Raw genomic sequence first — 14,920 nt, forward strand, 5'->3', positions numbered from 1 at the left:
GGGGCACTGCCCCCCCCCCCCCATACTTGTCTGAACTCTTTCTTTTTCTTCCTATTAAAGTTAGAAAATATTAATTCAAAAGATCTATTTTGATTTTGTTTATGATTAAGTTTCTGTGCTTAAACTTATGAATTAATGTCTTCAGATCATGTGTCTGAATATTAATATTTACTTTAAATTTCTGAATGTATATGAATTTCTATACCTTATTTGAGGAATGGAAGTACTGTAACGTTTCTTTTGTAACAGCCTGTACTCATGTGTTAGAAGTCTGTAGGTGTTAAGGCTGCCACATGGAGAAGTATGAATAATATACTGCACAATAATGCAGAGAAAAGAAAAGTGATCCCGGTATAATGTGTAAACTTAAAGACGAGATTAAATAAAATAATTAGAGTTTACATTTCATATGATATCTTCAGAAGGTAAGCTTCATACAGAAAAGTTTCGGTTAGTACTGTTACCTATATTTATTGATGCATGCATATGTTTCTATATGAAAGATAAAAAGAGGGAGATTATTTTAAGTTATGCCCTATTATAATTTGTAGTAGACCTACAGTTCAAGTTCTATACAACTCGGTCCGAAACATCGCGGATATGGATGTAACACTATAAGAAACATGTCGCCCGAAAATATCTTCCTTAAATGATCATAGTCTGATATACTGTACCACAGTCAAGATATAATGGGGAGAGGAGGTAAATGATGTCCTCCATAACCCTGTTATTATATGGGGATCCAATGGTTTAGCTTTGCCCCCCCTCCCCCAAGTAAACGTTTCTCTCTCCGCCTATGCGTATCATGCTCCTTCTTACAAAGGGAAATTATGCAGCAATGTAACACATAAATATTATAGCAACTTCGAAGATGCGAAATAGTCCATACACTAGTAAATTAGCAGTGAAGATTACTTATGTTCCAGGCACTATAGGAACTGGATAAAATACCTTGAAAATGCCTTGAATTTATAGTATTTAATAGCCACTCTATGAAACTCTAGCTCGTTGTACACACCTAATCAAACCTAACCTAAACTGTCACATAATATAACCTAATCTAACCTAATCTGACACATAATACTACACATCTGTAATAACATGCCTCACATTTAGTATAATTTCGTTTATATATATATATATATATATATATATATATTGCCGGCCCTGCTACTGGTGCTGATAGCCATCTAGTGGAAGGAAATCATAATTCCAGGAAGAAAATATGGCGACTTTAATAATAATTACATTTATTTCGTTCAGTGTATGTTTCATGATATATTAAATGTGTTAATGTAGTAATAATTCTATTAGGCCTACATAGTACAATAAGAATTGAAATGTGTTATGGCTGTGATAAAAGTATTGAAAATTGGTTTACAGCGCAAGATTGGCAGTAATAAAAGTGTGCAATATTCGTTCAGTGGCCGATGGATTTCTATTGTGACGAAACTTTACTGTAAAAACAAAATCAATGTAGAAAATCAGTTTAAACATCGTAAGATCAGTGGCGGTTCTAGATGGTTAAAACTGGGGGGGAGGGGCGGATTGAAACAGGCAGCAAAGGATGTCCAAGTGCAAGAAAAATTTTAAGACTGGCCAAAATGCATGCAAAATAAAAATGAAATCATGAAATTATAATTTCGCAGGTATTTCGCATTTTGTACTCAATTTCGTATCTTATCGTGCATTAGAAATCCACCGTAACTTATGAAATTTCCTCTCTAAGGCACAATTAAGGGTTTACGTAGCATTTGGAAACTCTTCGCATTTACCACGACTGCGAAAATCTACCATATCCAATTATTAACAACAAATATTCTTGGGGTCAAAAAGACCCCAGATAAGTAGCATGAAATCCTAGAGCAGCTAAGTTATGAGGGTCAATAAGTTGTAAAATTTCAACAAAATTCGCTTTATTATTATCTACCATTAGTCAACCGAAACAATTTCGCAATGACCTCTGAGCCCATTGTCTTGCCGAGCACAAAGTAACGCGATCCGAGCCATTGTTCCCACTGCTGAGCTGTTATGCAATGTCGTCTTTGAGTTTCTCACTTAGCTTTGAAATCACTGTGTAGCTACGTTCACTTTCCAGAAAACTGTTCCATTTTACTAGTGAAGATTTATGACATTGGAATGGAATGGAATTTAAATGAGGAGGGCACGGATGGCCCAGCACTGCGACCTGTTGAGATCTATTGCGCTACCCCTCGATATGAAATGAGTTGCGTGCCATAGATCCCCTACGCACACCAACCCAACCACGATTCCCTAACGACTGCCCCACAGCCAACAGAAATCCATATAGCATTCCTCCTTCGGCAACTTCCCCGAAGGCCCCCTTGTTGGTCCGAGGTGAAACCCCTCCCCCGAGTAGGTCGGCCTCGGGTGCTCATTGCAGAAGCCATCCAACGTCGCTTAGCTACATTCCACGGAGGCTGGTCGAGAGAGCCGGTAGTTCTGGGAGGGTGCCTGTAGAGTGATCTGAAAAATCAGAAACTGGATGATGAGGAAGGGATGATGGGGGAAGAAAGGATGTGGCGATACTTGATATTCATCCATAGGAGTGAGGGAAAAGCCCCGAAAAAACCTCACTCAGGCAACTCGTCCTGACTGGGAATTGAACCCAGGACCGCTAGGTTGGAAGCTACACTTCCTAACCCCTCAGCCACAACGGTAGACTTCATGACATTCACTATCAACATGTTTTGCAAGTTTCTCTCCTATTTTTTTCCAATTACAAAATACAGATTTAGTGCAAACATGTTCAGCATTGCTTGAATCAGACTGAACCAAATATCAACAAGGAAAACAGAAAACTGCATCTTTCTGCTGAGATTATTCAATGAATATACTGTATACCTATCAAATCATTTACTATTTTGTTCTTATACAATAACGTTTGTTTGTAAACTAACTTATGTGGTTTGCATGGAACATCGTAGATCGATGCACTGATACCAAATTTAATGGTTCGTCTATATTAGAAATATTTGCATTCACATTTACGTCACAGAGTTGGGGAGATACCGATCCATTTATTCCAAATGGAGGATTGTCTACATTAGAAACAACTGAAGTTGTATTTAAGCCCTAATCACATACATAAGAGACTGTTCACCCCTATGTTAAAATCGGTAGCACTTTGAAGAGAACAACCGCCAGGATCGCCACCCGCCCGCCATAAACAAAAACCAGATGGCAGTACAGACGCTAATGGAATTCAAATAGGAGTTATGATGTGACTCCTCATGTAATAACTAGATGGCAGCATAGTGAACCTGACAAAAGTTGTTACCGTCAAAGTCTATAAGGCTGAGCAATCTGTTATGTATGTGATCTAGGATTTAAGTCACAAAGTGGGGGGGGGGGGAGTTTAAGACATTTCAGTTCACTGGGTTCACATACACTTTCATCGCACTTATGCTTATCACGGGGGGGGGGGGGCACTTCAAAATATTATATTATTTAGACAACGCAACTAATACAAGAACACTACTACAATCGGTAACCAATCATTTGCTACTGAAAACTGTTGCGAAACGACGAATTCTTTCTTTGATTGTTAGAGTAACCGACAGTCGACACTGTCGATACCATATTTTGAATGCAGACTGCATTATTCGTTGTATCAACTATCTAAAAATGTTGTGGTGTGTCTGTGTATGAACTGGATGTATAATGCATGTTAAAAATAGGCTATTACGTTTAAACTTTATTTCATGTTATATTTTTTAAGTAAAATAAATGAAATGTATTTAAAAATAGCATAGCGTGATCTTAATTCCAAAACCTTGAAACTCGCTCGGATGTCGATTTTCACGTGTTGCGCGTTTTTTGAAAGTATATCCACAGAGCCTTTTACTGACAAAGCAGTGAAGCTTAATTTAAAATACTAGCGCTAATATTGGTCTACTATGAAACTACTTGATTTATTTCTCTGTGAATACATTTTCAAAGAAGGGAAAATCGACGTACGAGCGAGTTACGATAAGGTAAGATAACGATATACAGAATAAATAAGTTAAAACTTTAAAATCAATGCAAAATTAAGTCCATTAAATTCATTAGTTTGCTTCATATCAAGTAAATCAGCAATTTATTCAGCAATAATTAAGAAATTTTAAAATCACTATTTCATTAAAACTGTGGGGGGGGGGGGGCTATCCGTATGATATTGTTGTTGTTTAATCGACTGTCCTTAGTAAAGTTGGAATCTCATAAATTACACAAATAAGGCAAGTCATGAGGGAACTAAGCAAGGAGATAATAGGATAAGGTGGCCAGTTGTTTTCTCCCTCATTTAATATTACAGTTACTCAAATTGAGACTGTCACGGAACAGCGGTAATAGTAAAGCAGAACGATGGTTATATTCTAGTCTGAAGTTTATGTTGTGTTATATGTATAGATTGGAAATAAAATTTTTCTACTTACCTTTACTACAATTGTAATCCTACGAAAAAGAAAATACGTACAGAACTAAGCACGTATACAACCACGAATATATCGGTACCGTAAGAGAGAACTTCATTGCTCTTGTCTGGACACTCAGGAACGAAAGAGATCAACGCTGCCGTGAATGTGGCGACAAAAGAGCAGTGAGTAACGACAGGAACCGTGAAGGGAGTAAGCAACGAAAAGAGAATACGTACTCCACTATTAAACATTTAACAACAACATGTTAAATGTTAAAAATTGTTCACAGTTAACATCCCAACATGTTGACTGAACATGTTAATGCTAATTTCATTTAACACTTTGTCCACCCTGTTAAACATGTTAAACTTGACTTTCTTTGCGTAGTCCATGAAGAGTCTATAATACGTAGGTCGTACCTTTATTTTCAAACCTTGGAAAATTGACTCAGATGAAGAGGATTTAGCTTTTGTACTTGCCTCTGTTGTTTATTACAAGGTCCTTAAAAGGAAGAAAGGGAGAATGTGGATGCGGCAATATCTTAGTAAAAGACAATGCAGAAGACTTTCTGAACGAGCTTCATACCGTAAAGTGGGGTGACTTTGAATAGTAATTTAGCGCCTTTCTAAATTAAATGCTGTACCCAATTGCGAAAAAACTGTTTAAGTTGTCAATAAATTAGTTCAGTTTTTTCGCAGTTGGGTACAGCATTTAATTTAGAAAGGCGCTAAATTACTGTTCAAAGTCACCTCGGCGTTCAAAGTCACCCCACTTTACGGTATCTGTCTAGTGTTGCGTTTTCGCAACATTCTGCATTAATTACTGTTCTGCAAAAATGCAAAGAAATGAATTAAAAAATTAACTTTTATTTCATTGTTGTTTATACTAGAAGAGTCAAAGAAGCCTGTAGCACAATAATTAACTTCCATTTCAGTTTTATTGGCGGTACGAGACACGTGAATTTTCACGTCTGAGTATTGACATATCCGCACACACCATGTCTCAGAAAATTTATTATTTTGTTTTTACTTTATATCATATACTGTATATGTAAAAATTTGCTTACAACGTACTAAAATAGTTGTATTTGCATATTACTGCAGACTTATATGCCAGCCTTCCTCCATATTGCGTACCCGCCCTGCTAAATTGTACTAATGTTGCGTTTTCGCAACACTAAGCACATACAATATAATTTCTATGTCATCTTGAAGACTGAATACGAAGCAAATCGTAGACTGCCTTCAGGTACTACAGAAAGTATTGATGTGTATATAGGTCCTCAGGACGTCTATTTTTTTATTTTAGTATAGGTTACTTTACGACGCTTTATCAACATCTTACGTTATTTAGTGTCTAAATAAGATGAAGGTGATATTGCCGGTGAAATGAGTCCGGGGTCTAACACCGAAAGTTAACCAGCATTTACTCATATTGGGTTGAGGAAGAATCCCGAAAAACCTCAACCAGGTAACTTGCCCCGACCGGAAATTGAACCCGGTCTACCTGGTTTCTCGGCCAGACACGCTAACTGTTACTCCACAGGTGTGGACTCTGGACGTCCGTAATGATACAGATGAAGATATTGCGGATGAAGATATAGGAGGAACATTCAGCAACTTGAATTCACATCAACTTTGTGCTGATGGAGAATTAGTGTTTCAGTCTCAACATGAGGACGTTTTGATAATTTCTGATACCACTCAACTCCCAACAGCATGCAATGTGCATTTAGATCAAACTGTAATGACTACTGAGACACAGAATGTAAGTGGAATTAGTCAACGTGGTGAGAAATAGATGTTCGCGATGAGGGGATGATTCCTTATTTTGGGCATCATAGCCTAAAGCAGTACATTAGAGGAAAACTAATACGATTTGGCTATAAAGTCTGGTGTACAAATTTCATACAGTGGGTGATCAAATTACTAGGTACACTTGGTAAAAGTAGGAATTTCATTTTCAAATTCACATAAAACACAAGTAATTTGGATTTTCTCAACTAGAAAAGCTTTATTACTCTAAATAGTGTTTTATAAACAATATTATTATATATTGGATTGTGTAATAATGAATCTGGAATGAAATAAACAAGAAAACTAATATTTTGTCACACATCCCTTTGCAGCAATTACAGCATAACTCTATTTGACATACTAGAAATGCATTGGATACAATTGTTTTTAATTTCTTGGCCGTGATGCCACATATTGATCAGTTTTTCTATTAAAGATTGTTTATTTGTAATAATTTCTGAATGAATTTGCCTCTTCATTAGCTCACAAATATTTTCAATCGGATTAAGGTCCGGACAGTTACCAGGCCAATCCAGAACCTTAATTTTGTTGTCAGACAGGAATTTTGTCACATTATTTGCCTTGTGACAGGGCGCAGAGTCGTGCATGAACACAAAATCACTATCTGGAAACCATTCACGGACTTGTGGAAGAAGCCGTTCCTTGAGAATCTTTATGTGTTGATATTGTCTCATCATTCCTTGAACAAAATACAGACGACCATGACCACTAATCACAGACCACACCATGAGGCTTAGAGGATGTTTAACAGTCTTCATAATACAGTCATTATTGTACTTTTCACCTTTACACCTTCTAACGAACACAGATTTGTCAGCAAGTATCTGTATGGTAGATTCATCTGAAAAAAAGACACCTGAAACAAAATACACAGTAGGCCTACATAAAACTTGCACAAAGTAAAATTGTGACTAACAAAGAAATCATGTGAATGACAAACAACTGACTTTTTTCCAATCATCCACAGTCCAAGATTAATGCTGCTTTGTCCAAGAGAGACGCTTCTTCAACATGTATGGTTTCAGGAATGGTTTCTTGGTTGGAGTGCGACATGGAAACCCTAACACTTTGATCCTCCGACGGGTTTTCATAGAAGATATGTTGATTCCAGCATCTCTCATTGGTGCCTTTCTATGTAGAAGACTGTTAAACATCCTCTAAGCATCATGGTGTGGTCGGTAATTAGTGGTCATGAAACTTGTCGCCTGTATTTTGTTCAAGGAATGATGAGACAATATCAATACATAAAGGTTCTGAAGGAACGGCTTCTTCCACAAGTCCGTGAATGGTTTCTAGATGGTTATTTTGTGTTCATACACGACTCTGCGCCCTGTCACAAGGCAAATAAGGTGACAAAATTCCTGTTTGATAACAAAATTAAGGGTCTGGATTGGCCTGGTAACTGTCCGGACCTTAATCCGATTGAAAATATTTGTGAGCTAATGAAGAGGCAAATTCATTCAGAAATTATTACAAATAAACAATCTTTAATAGAAAAACTGATCAATATGTGGCATCACAGCCAAGAAATTAAAAACAATTGTCTTCAATGCATTTCTAGTATGCCAAAGAGAGTTAAAACTGTAATTGCAGCAAAGAGATGTGTGACAAAATATTAGTTTTCTTGTTTATTTCATTCCATATTCATTATTACACAATTAAATATGTAATAATATTGTTTATAAAACACTATTTAGAGTAATAAAGCTTTTCCAGTTGAGAAAATCCAAATTAATTGTGTTTTATGTGATTTTGAAGATGAAATTCCTACTTTTACCAAGTGTCCCTAATAATTTGATCACCCACTGTACTTGGTTAATTCGTTGATTTTGACATTTACCAGGATGCTAAATGTCAACAGACTAATTACAAAGCAGAGTATGGTCTTGGAGGTGGAGTATTACTGCAGTTTGTGAACACTCTGTCTAAAGACAATGAAAAGAACATACTTCCTCATTACAATCTTGCAGACAATTATTTTATATCTTTGAAGACAGTGAACGCATTTACAGATATGTGAATGGGACTAATAGGTACCATAAAGGGAAATAAAATTGACTACTAAGACTTAGTCATGTCACTGACATGAAGAAAAAATACACAGGCTCATATGACGTATGTACAGATTTGAGTACACCCTTGGTAATTTGTTGATGGAATGACAATGTTACCATGGTGTGTAAATGTGAAGGCATAGAACCACTTTCAAATGCATCTCGCTATTCAGCTTCTCAAAACAAGAGAGTGCAGATTTCACAACACTTTTAGGTAAGAACTTACAATTGAAATATGGGTAGCACGGATATAATGGATCAAAATGTACCAGCTATAGAACCAGCGCCCATTCAAAGAAGTGGTGCTGGCCTACTTACATCTGGATTCTGAATGTATCACTGCAGAATGATTGACACCTTCACAGAAGATCCACTAGTGCCACTGGCTCTGATACACTAGACCTATTGGAATTCAGAAGGAACGTATCTATTGCAATACTGGAAGATTCGGCCAACCAAGAAGTAACACTGGTCCTGTGAAGACACCTATGGCCAGAAGTGTTTCCTTGGGCTCTCGATTCGACAACGTGAGTCACTAAATTTCATCACAGAATAGAAGGACAAGGTGCGCTATGTGCAAATCTGCGACAATGAAGAATTGCGCAAAATGTGAAGTTGTCCACCATGAAAAATGCTTTCTTGCTTTTCATGTAAAATGAACTGTTATAAAAGAGCGACTGGATTCAAAAAATTATTTTCGTGATTTTTGTACTAAAGTGTAGTATCACTTTTGGCACTGTTTGTACATATTTTACTGAATTTGAATATTATGTTAGTGTTAAATCTCAAAATAATCTTGATTCAAAATTATTTGTGAAGCTTAATTTATAAAATTATAGATTTAAGTCATACATGTTACATTTTATGTAATTTAAATACATTCTGTAACCTGCTGTAATTTAAAGCAATATTGGTATCGTTTGTGCTTAGTGTTGCGTTTTCGCAACAGGCCTGTACACAGTAACAAAGGACACAAATAAAATTTCATTGATAGAAGGTTACTCCTTGGATATATATAAATTATAATTAGTAAAATTATGAAAATGTTCAACAAAAAAATTCATGGGCATAAATGGGTTAAAGTTGAAGATCAATTTGGATTAAAAACTTTCTGAGAATGTCAGAACACGGTTTTAATATAGTGGTGCAAAAAATACGTCCTGTTATATCAAAGAAAGATACACAATTAAGAGCAGCAATTTCAACTCACTTGCGTCTTGGAATAACTCTGCGTTTCTTGGCTTCTGAAGATTCTTATACAAGTATCATGTACTTAGTGAAAGTATCCAACTAACAGATCTCAAAAATTATTCCTGAAGTATGTGAAGCAATTATATCATCTTTGCTGGAAGAACACATGCAGGTAAGTTTCCAGAAATAACTTTATTACAACATTGTATACGGGTAATAATTTTATTCAAGTATTGGCTATTACTTAACAATTAATCACACTACTCTTAACTCTTATCATTTAGCACATAAGTCACTTGTTCACCAGGGACAAGTTGAGTGATCTTCGCGTCATATATAAGTTTTTGTATATTTAATTTTAAAGTTTCGCGGACCACTGAATCTTGAATCTGGCGTAGCTCTACTGCTACAAGTTCTCCAAAAATATCGCACTCATCCCTATTTTCACCCTGCTGAAGACGTTTCTCCTTCGATGGTGCTATCTGTTTCATTGTGTCGATAGCAATAGAGACAACTCATCATAAAATTTCCTCCTCTTTGTGATGCATCTAGCGGTAGACACAGTGGTGGAGGATGAAGTGCTTGCAGTAGCCTCATTCTCGGGAAGTCTCACCTCCCTCGTTTCATATGTTCATAATGATGATCATCATAATCATCATCAATAACACAATCACCATCTCCTTCCATAGATTGTGTGGACTGTGAGTTGTCTTCCTGTGTGAGAAAATAAATATAACTTAATAACAAACATTATATTTAATACAAATGAATAATGTACTGTATATAGGATCTATATTTACGTTTTTGGTTTCAGGTAACATTTTGTGAACAATATTGGGCAGAAAAGGAACAGGCATTTTCTGAGAAATGGAATTTTCCTCTCTATGTTGGTGCGATGGATGGAAAATATGTGGTTCTGCAAGCACCATTCAAGAGTGGAAGTTTGTATTTCAATTATAAACACAGCTTTAGCATTGTTCCCCTAGAATTAGTAGATGCTTTCTACAGATTCACTTTTGTGGACATTGGCTGCCAAGGTAGGATCTCAGATGCTGGAGTATTTAGGAATACATCACTATACAACTTACTCCTAAGCAACAGGTTGAACCTGCCAGAAGAGAAACCCTTAATTGGCAGACAGAATTCTGTTCCGTATGTTTTAGTTGCAGACGAAGCATTTCCCCTAACAAGGAACATTTTGAAGCCATTTCCAGGAACACATGAGAAGGGGTCACGAGAAAGAACATTTAATTATAGACTGTCAAGAGCACGAAATGTTAATGAGAATGCTTTTGGCATTCTCTCTTCAGTTTTCAGGGTTTTTAAAAAACCCATGGCACTTTCAGTAAATACTGGAATTTCTGTGGTAATGGCGAGTACAATTCTGCACAACTTCCTCAGACGAAACAGTGCATCAAGGGCAATATATTCTCCACCAGGGTCATTTGATTTTGAAGGCACAGACACTGGTATCATTGTTCCTGGAACTTGGAGAAATGAAGGAGAAGTGGAGGGTCTTCGTCCGTTATGAGGGGTTCCAAGGAAAAACACCCTTTCTGCAAAGGAAGTGCGAGAGGAGTTCGCAGAATTCTTCAAAAGTGAACAGAGGATGGTACGTTGGCAGAACAACAGAAGTTAAGTCATAATTCTTTACTTTAGCAATACCGTTTGTATCCATTATTTCTATATATCTTCCTGTGTGATTTCCGCCCAGTTCCGCCCTCACTCTTTGGAAGTTAGGTTAAACTAACATGGATAAAATTTTCCACACTGAAACTTTGCAACCACACTTTCTCGACTTGCTTTTTGGCGGTGTATAATATTTGCCTCAACTAAAAACAAAACTGTTTCTATTTCCTTTGACTGAAAGTCACAAGGTCCACATACTCCATTATTTATTAGTCGTTCACCACGTGTTAAATTATTTCCATAAACAAGAGGCAAGTACGCTATCGCTAAAGTAATAATTACCAGTTAAGTTAAGTGGGGTGCTTGACTGCAAATTACATGTAACTGAGGAAAACTTTTCTAAAATGTATCTACATTTCTGTTACTGAAATGTGTACACCACCGATCTTTAATATTGAAAGAATATTCATCCCATTTTGTTTCCTTTTATGTATTGTAATTTATTTTAAAAAAATTGTACTTTTTCTGCACTGAAATTAACAATTTTAGCCTAATCTCAACTTATTTGTTTTTGTTGTATTCTATTGCTTTTCTTACTCGTAGCAGCAACAGACATTGAGTTTTAGCGCCCTTAATGATATGTAGCGTGTATAAAGTTATTAGTTAAGATATTAATTATTTATTTAATTGAAAAGCTGAAATCGTAATCGTAAACGATTCAATCCTGAGAGACACAGTATAATTTATTAGCTTACTAATGCTGGAACCTCTTACTTACTTGTAAACACTCGTTCAAAGTGACTCAGATACCACAAATGTCCGTAATTAACTACAGAATATTCCTAGATTCTGTACTACTTAATATGATTAAACTTATCATATGTGAAGGAAATTTGGTCCTTGTTTTGTTCGGATTATTTCCTCCCCTCATGAAGCTCATCGCTCCAAAACGAACCATTTCGACGTATATATGTCGTCCACGCTGCTCCCAGACTTCCTACTTTTTTTTAATCTTTTGCAGTTCCCGGCTGTACTGCGAACGCAGTGATAACATTTTGTTTCTATGTGTTCTCGAGAACAGTTAAATAGTAATATTAATTCCCTAAAACAGTCGGCCTTCTTTGTTTTGTCTCTGTATACTTTCACAGAGACATCCCACAAACAAGGCCCTTCCATTAGTGCATTAAGCTGTTCTAATGTGTTATCTTTTGTCCACTCCATTATTTGATTTTCGAACAACTAGTCTAGCCAACAGCAAGGTAGAATGCAGAATGAATAGGCGGTAGATGCTCCTAGTTACGCGCCACGGAAACCGGAAGTTAGTTGTTGCCATGAAAATTGTACGAACTTTGCCGAACTCTACCGACTATATAACTACAACGTCTTTGGTACCGACGCCGCACGAACAAGTGAATTGACTTGAAATGTTTTCCATTTCTACTGGAAAACACGCGAACATGTTAAAAGTGTTAAATTCAACATATTCAGTTAACATGTTAATCAATTGAGACTTGAAATGTCCATATACATGTTAAATTCAATATGTTATATTTAACATGTTGTTAAATATTTAATAGTGGAGACGAGCCTTAAGGTTCGTTCCAACAACAGTCAGGAACAGTTCGTACTTATCGTGAGCATGCGCAGTACAGAAAAAGCGTTCCAACACACAACAGTCCTGAACCGGAAACATGTACTGCAGTCGGGCATTCCAACAAACTTTAGACACGGGTTTGGAACGGTCAGAAGTAGTGAGCGGACTGAGAAGAGATGGGGGTGGGTAAAGAACGAAATTACACCAGAAGTATGGCGGGAATATTTTAGGGGCGTTTATGGGGAAGGAGAGATGTGGGGGATTAGTAATAGGACAGGAAGAATTATTGGGGTTTTCGGAGGTTCCGGAGATAGACACAGAGATTTCACGGGGAGAAATTAGAAAAGCGGTTTCCTCTTTGAAGAATAATAAAGCACCAGGCTGGGATGGCCTGCCATCAGAAATAGTTAGTTAGTGGGGTTTAAAAAGGGCACGTCAGCAACTATGGCTGTTTGCGCCCTTACATCAGAAATATTAAAGGCTGCTCTTGCCAATGAGAAATTTGTACAACGGGTGCAAATTGTGTTTAATGATTTATTTAAGTATGGGAAATACCCGGAAATTTGGGCTACATCCATCATTCATCCAATCTATAAAAGTGGGGGTTCGATTAGATATCCAGACTCATATAGAGGCGTGGCCTTACTGCCTACTATGGGTAAAATCTATTGTAAAATCTTGTATGAAAAAATGAAGGGGTGGGTGTCTCTGCACGGCAAAATTTCAAAATTTCAGATGGGTTTTATGGAAGGTTGCAACACAGTTCACAATATATTTATTTTGGATTCGCTGAAACAGAAACAAGTGTCTAAAAAGGGGGAGGGGAACTGCACTGCGCTTTCGTGGATTTTCGGAAGGCCTTCGACACTGTGAAGAGAGAAGCCCTTTGATATAAATTATGGATGAAAGGGATGTCTGGTAAGATGATTAGGTCGCTTCAGGGGATATATGATAAAGTGGAATTTTGTGTTAAATACGTCATGAACAGAGTGTCTGAAAGCTTTTCCAGTCGCATAGGTGTGAAACAAGGTTGCATACTGTCTCCCTTACTTTTTAACCTGTTTATTGACGATATAACATAGATTATGTTACGAGAGGACATTGACGCCTTCCTCATAGGGGACGTGAATATTCCAGTACTGTTATATGCTGACGATTTGACCTTATGTCCTAGAAGTGTTAAGGGATAGCAGAAAAGACTTGACAAGCTTCAAATATACTCTAGGGACTGGGGATTGAAGATAAATACTGAAAAGACGAAGACTATGACCTTTAAGAACGGATGTGTTTACAGTAAAACGGAGACTTGGACATACGAAGACCGAGCACTGAACAACGTGAAAAGTTTTGTTTACTTAGGGGTAACAATGACGATGAACTGAAAATGGAATAAACATATAGACACTACAAAACACAGGGCACTGATAAAAGCGATGGAAATGCTGAAGATACGTAACAAAATCCAGGAAGTCTCTAAATTTATTACATAAAGTATATAACACGGTAGTTAGATCTACAATTCCGTATGGGGCAGAAATTTGGGGATGGGGGCGAACGGAAAAACTTAACCAGGTAGAAAGCGACTTTTTAAAAGGGATAGCGGGGGTGGGGAGTGGAACGGCTAACAGCGGAATCCTAAGAGAATTCGGGCGCCATAGAGACTCAATAGAATGCAAAGTAAAAGTTTAAAGTACTATCTGAGCTTAGCCTCCAAGTAACTAGAAGCCTACTCACTAGTAACTTACCTTATGTAAACAGTGTCGGCGCTGCGATGCAAGATTTCTCCGCTTGAAGCGCCACAAGCAAACCTCATTTCATGAAGACCTCTTATGGAAGCAGAGTAGAAGATGACACGTTTGCGAATTATTCTTCTTTACCACTACGAGTCCATCTGATTCTTGACGTCGAGAATTATAGTTCATGTCATAATCTTTATTTTACAATGATAAGAAATCTGTTCTGTTCATAGTAATATGTTATAAATATTGTAATAAAGAGACGAAGTGCGCGGGTTGTCCACTGAGCCTAATTAATAGGAATTGTTTTAACACTTTTCCTGGAGAGCTTCTTCTCTGCATTTTCCTTTCTTTTCGCAACATAATCTTTGCGAAACTGGTCCGTCAAATTGTTGGTGAAATTAGTTATATATGGTCGCAGGAATTTTCGCAATATTAATTTGCTCAATATCTCTGAATGAACATTTTACCACACTGC

The 14,920-nt window shown here is 37.0% G+C and overlaps 1 protein-coding gene and 1 long non-coding RNA gene across 13 annotated transcripts in view; both read right to left on the minus strand.

The window, feature by feature from the left end:
• Window positions 1-4,593, minus strand: part of LOC138705748 (zinc finger protein ZFP2-like) — a 69,876-nt gene extending 65,283 nt beyond the window's left edge. For 4 of the 10 annotated variants that reach the window (XR_011333745.1, XM_069834350.1, XM_069834343.1 and 1 more), the window contains exon 1: window positions 4,440-4,549. The gene's annotated coding sequence lies outside the window, so the exon portion shown is untranslated. Of the gene's footprint in view, window positions 1-4,439 lie in introns of all 10 variants that reach the window. The other 6 variants (XM_069834352.1, XM_069834345.1, XM_069834347.1 and 3 more) reach the window with 3 other exon arrangements.
• A 5,105-nt stretch (window positions 4,594-9,698) lies between these two features.
• LOC138705750 (uncharacterized) overlaps window positions 9,699-14,920 on the minus strand; it is a 114,125-nt gene continuing 108,903 nt past the window's right edge. For all 3 annotated transcript variants that reach the window (XR_011333747.1, XR_011333746.1, XR_011333748.1), the window contains exon 3: window positions 9,699-10,197. This is a non-coding gene — a long non-coding RNA (uncharacterized lncRNA). The remainder of the gene's footprint in view (window positions 10,198-14,920) is intronic.

Source organism: Periplaneta americana, chromosome 9 (assembly GCF_040183065.1).
Source record: "Periplaneta americana isolate PAMFEO1 chromosome 9, P.americana_PAMFEO1_priV1, whole genome shotgun sequence".
Taxonomy (NCBI): Eukaryota; Metazoa; Arthropoda; class Insecta; order Blattodea; family Blattidae; genus Periplaneta; species Periplaneta americana.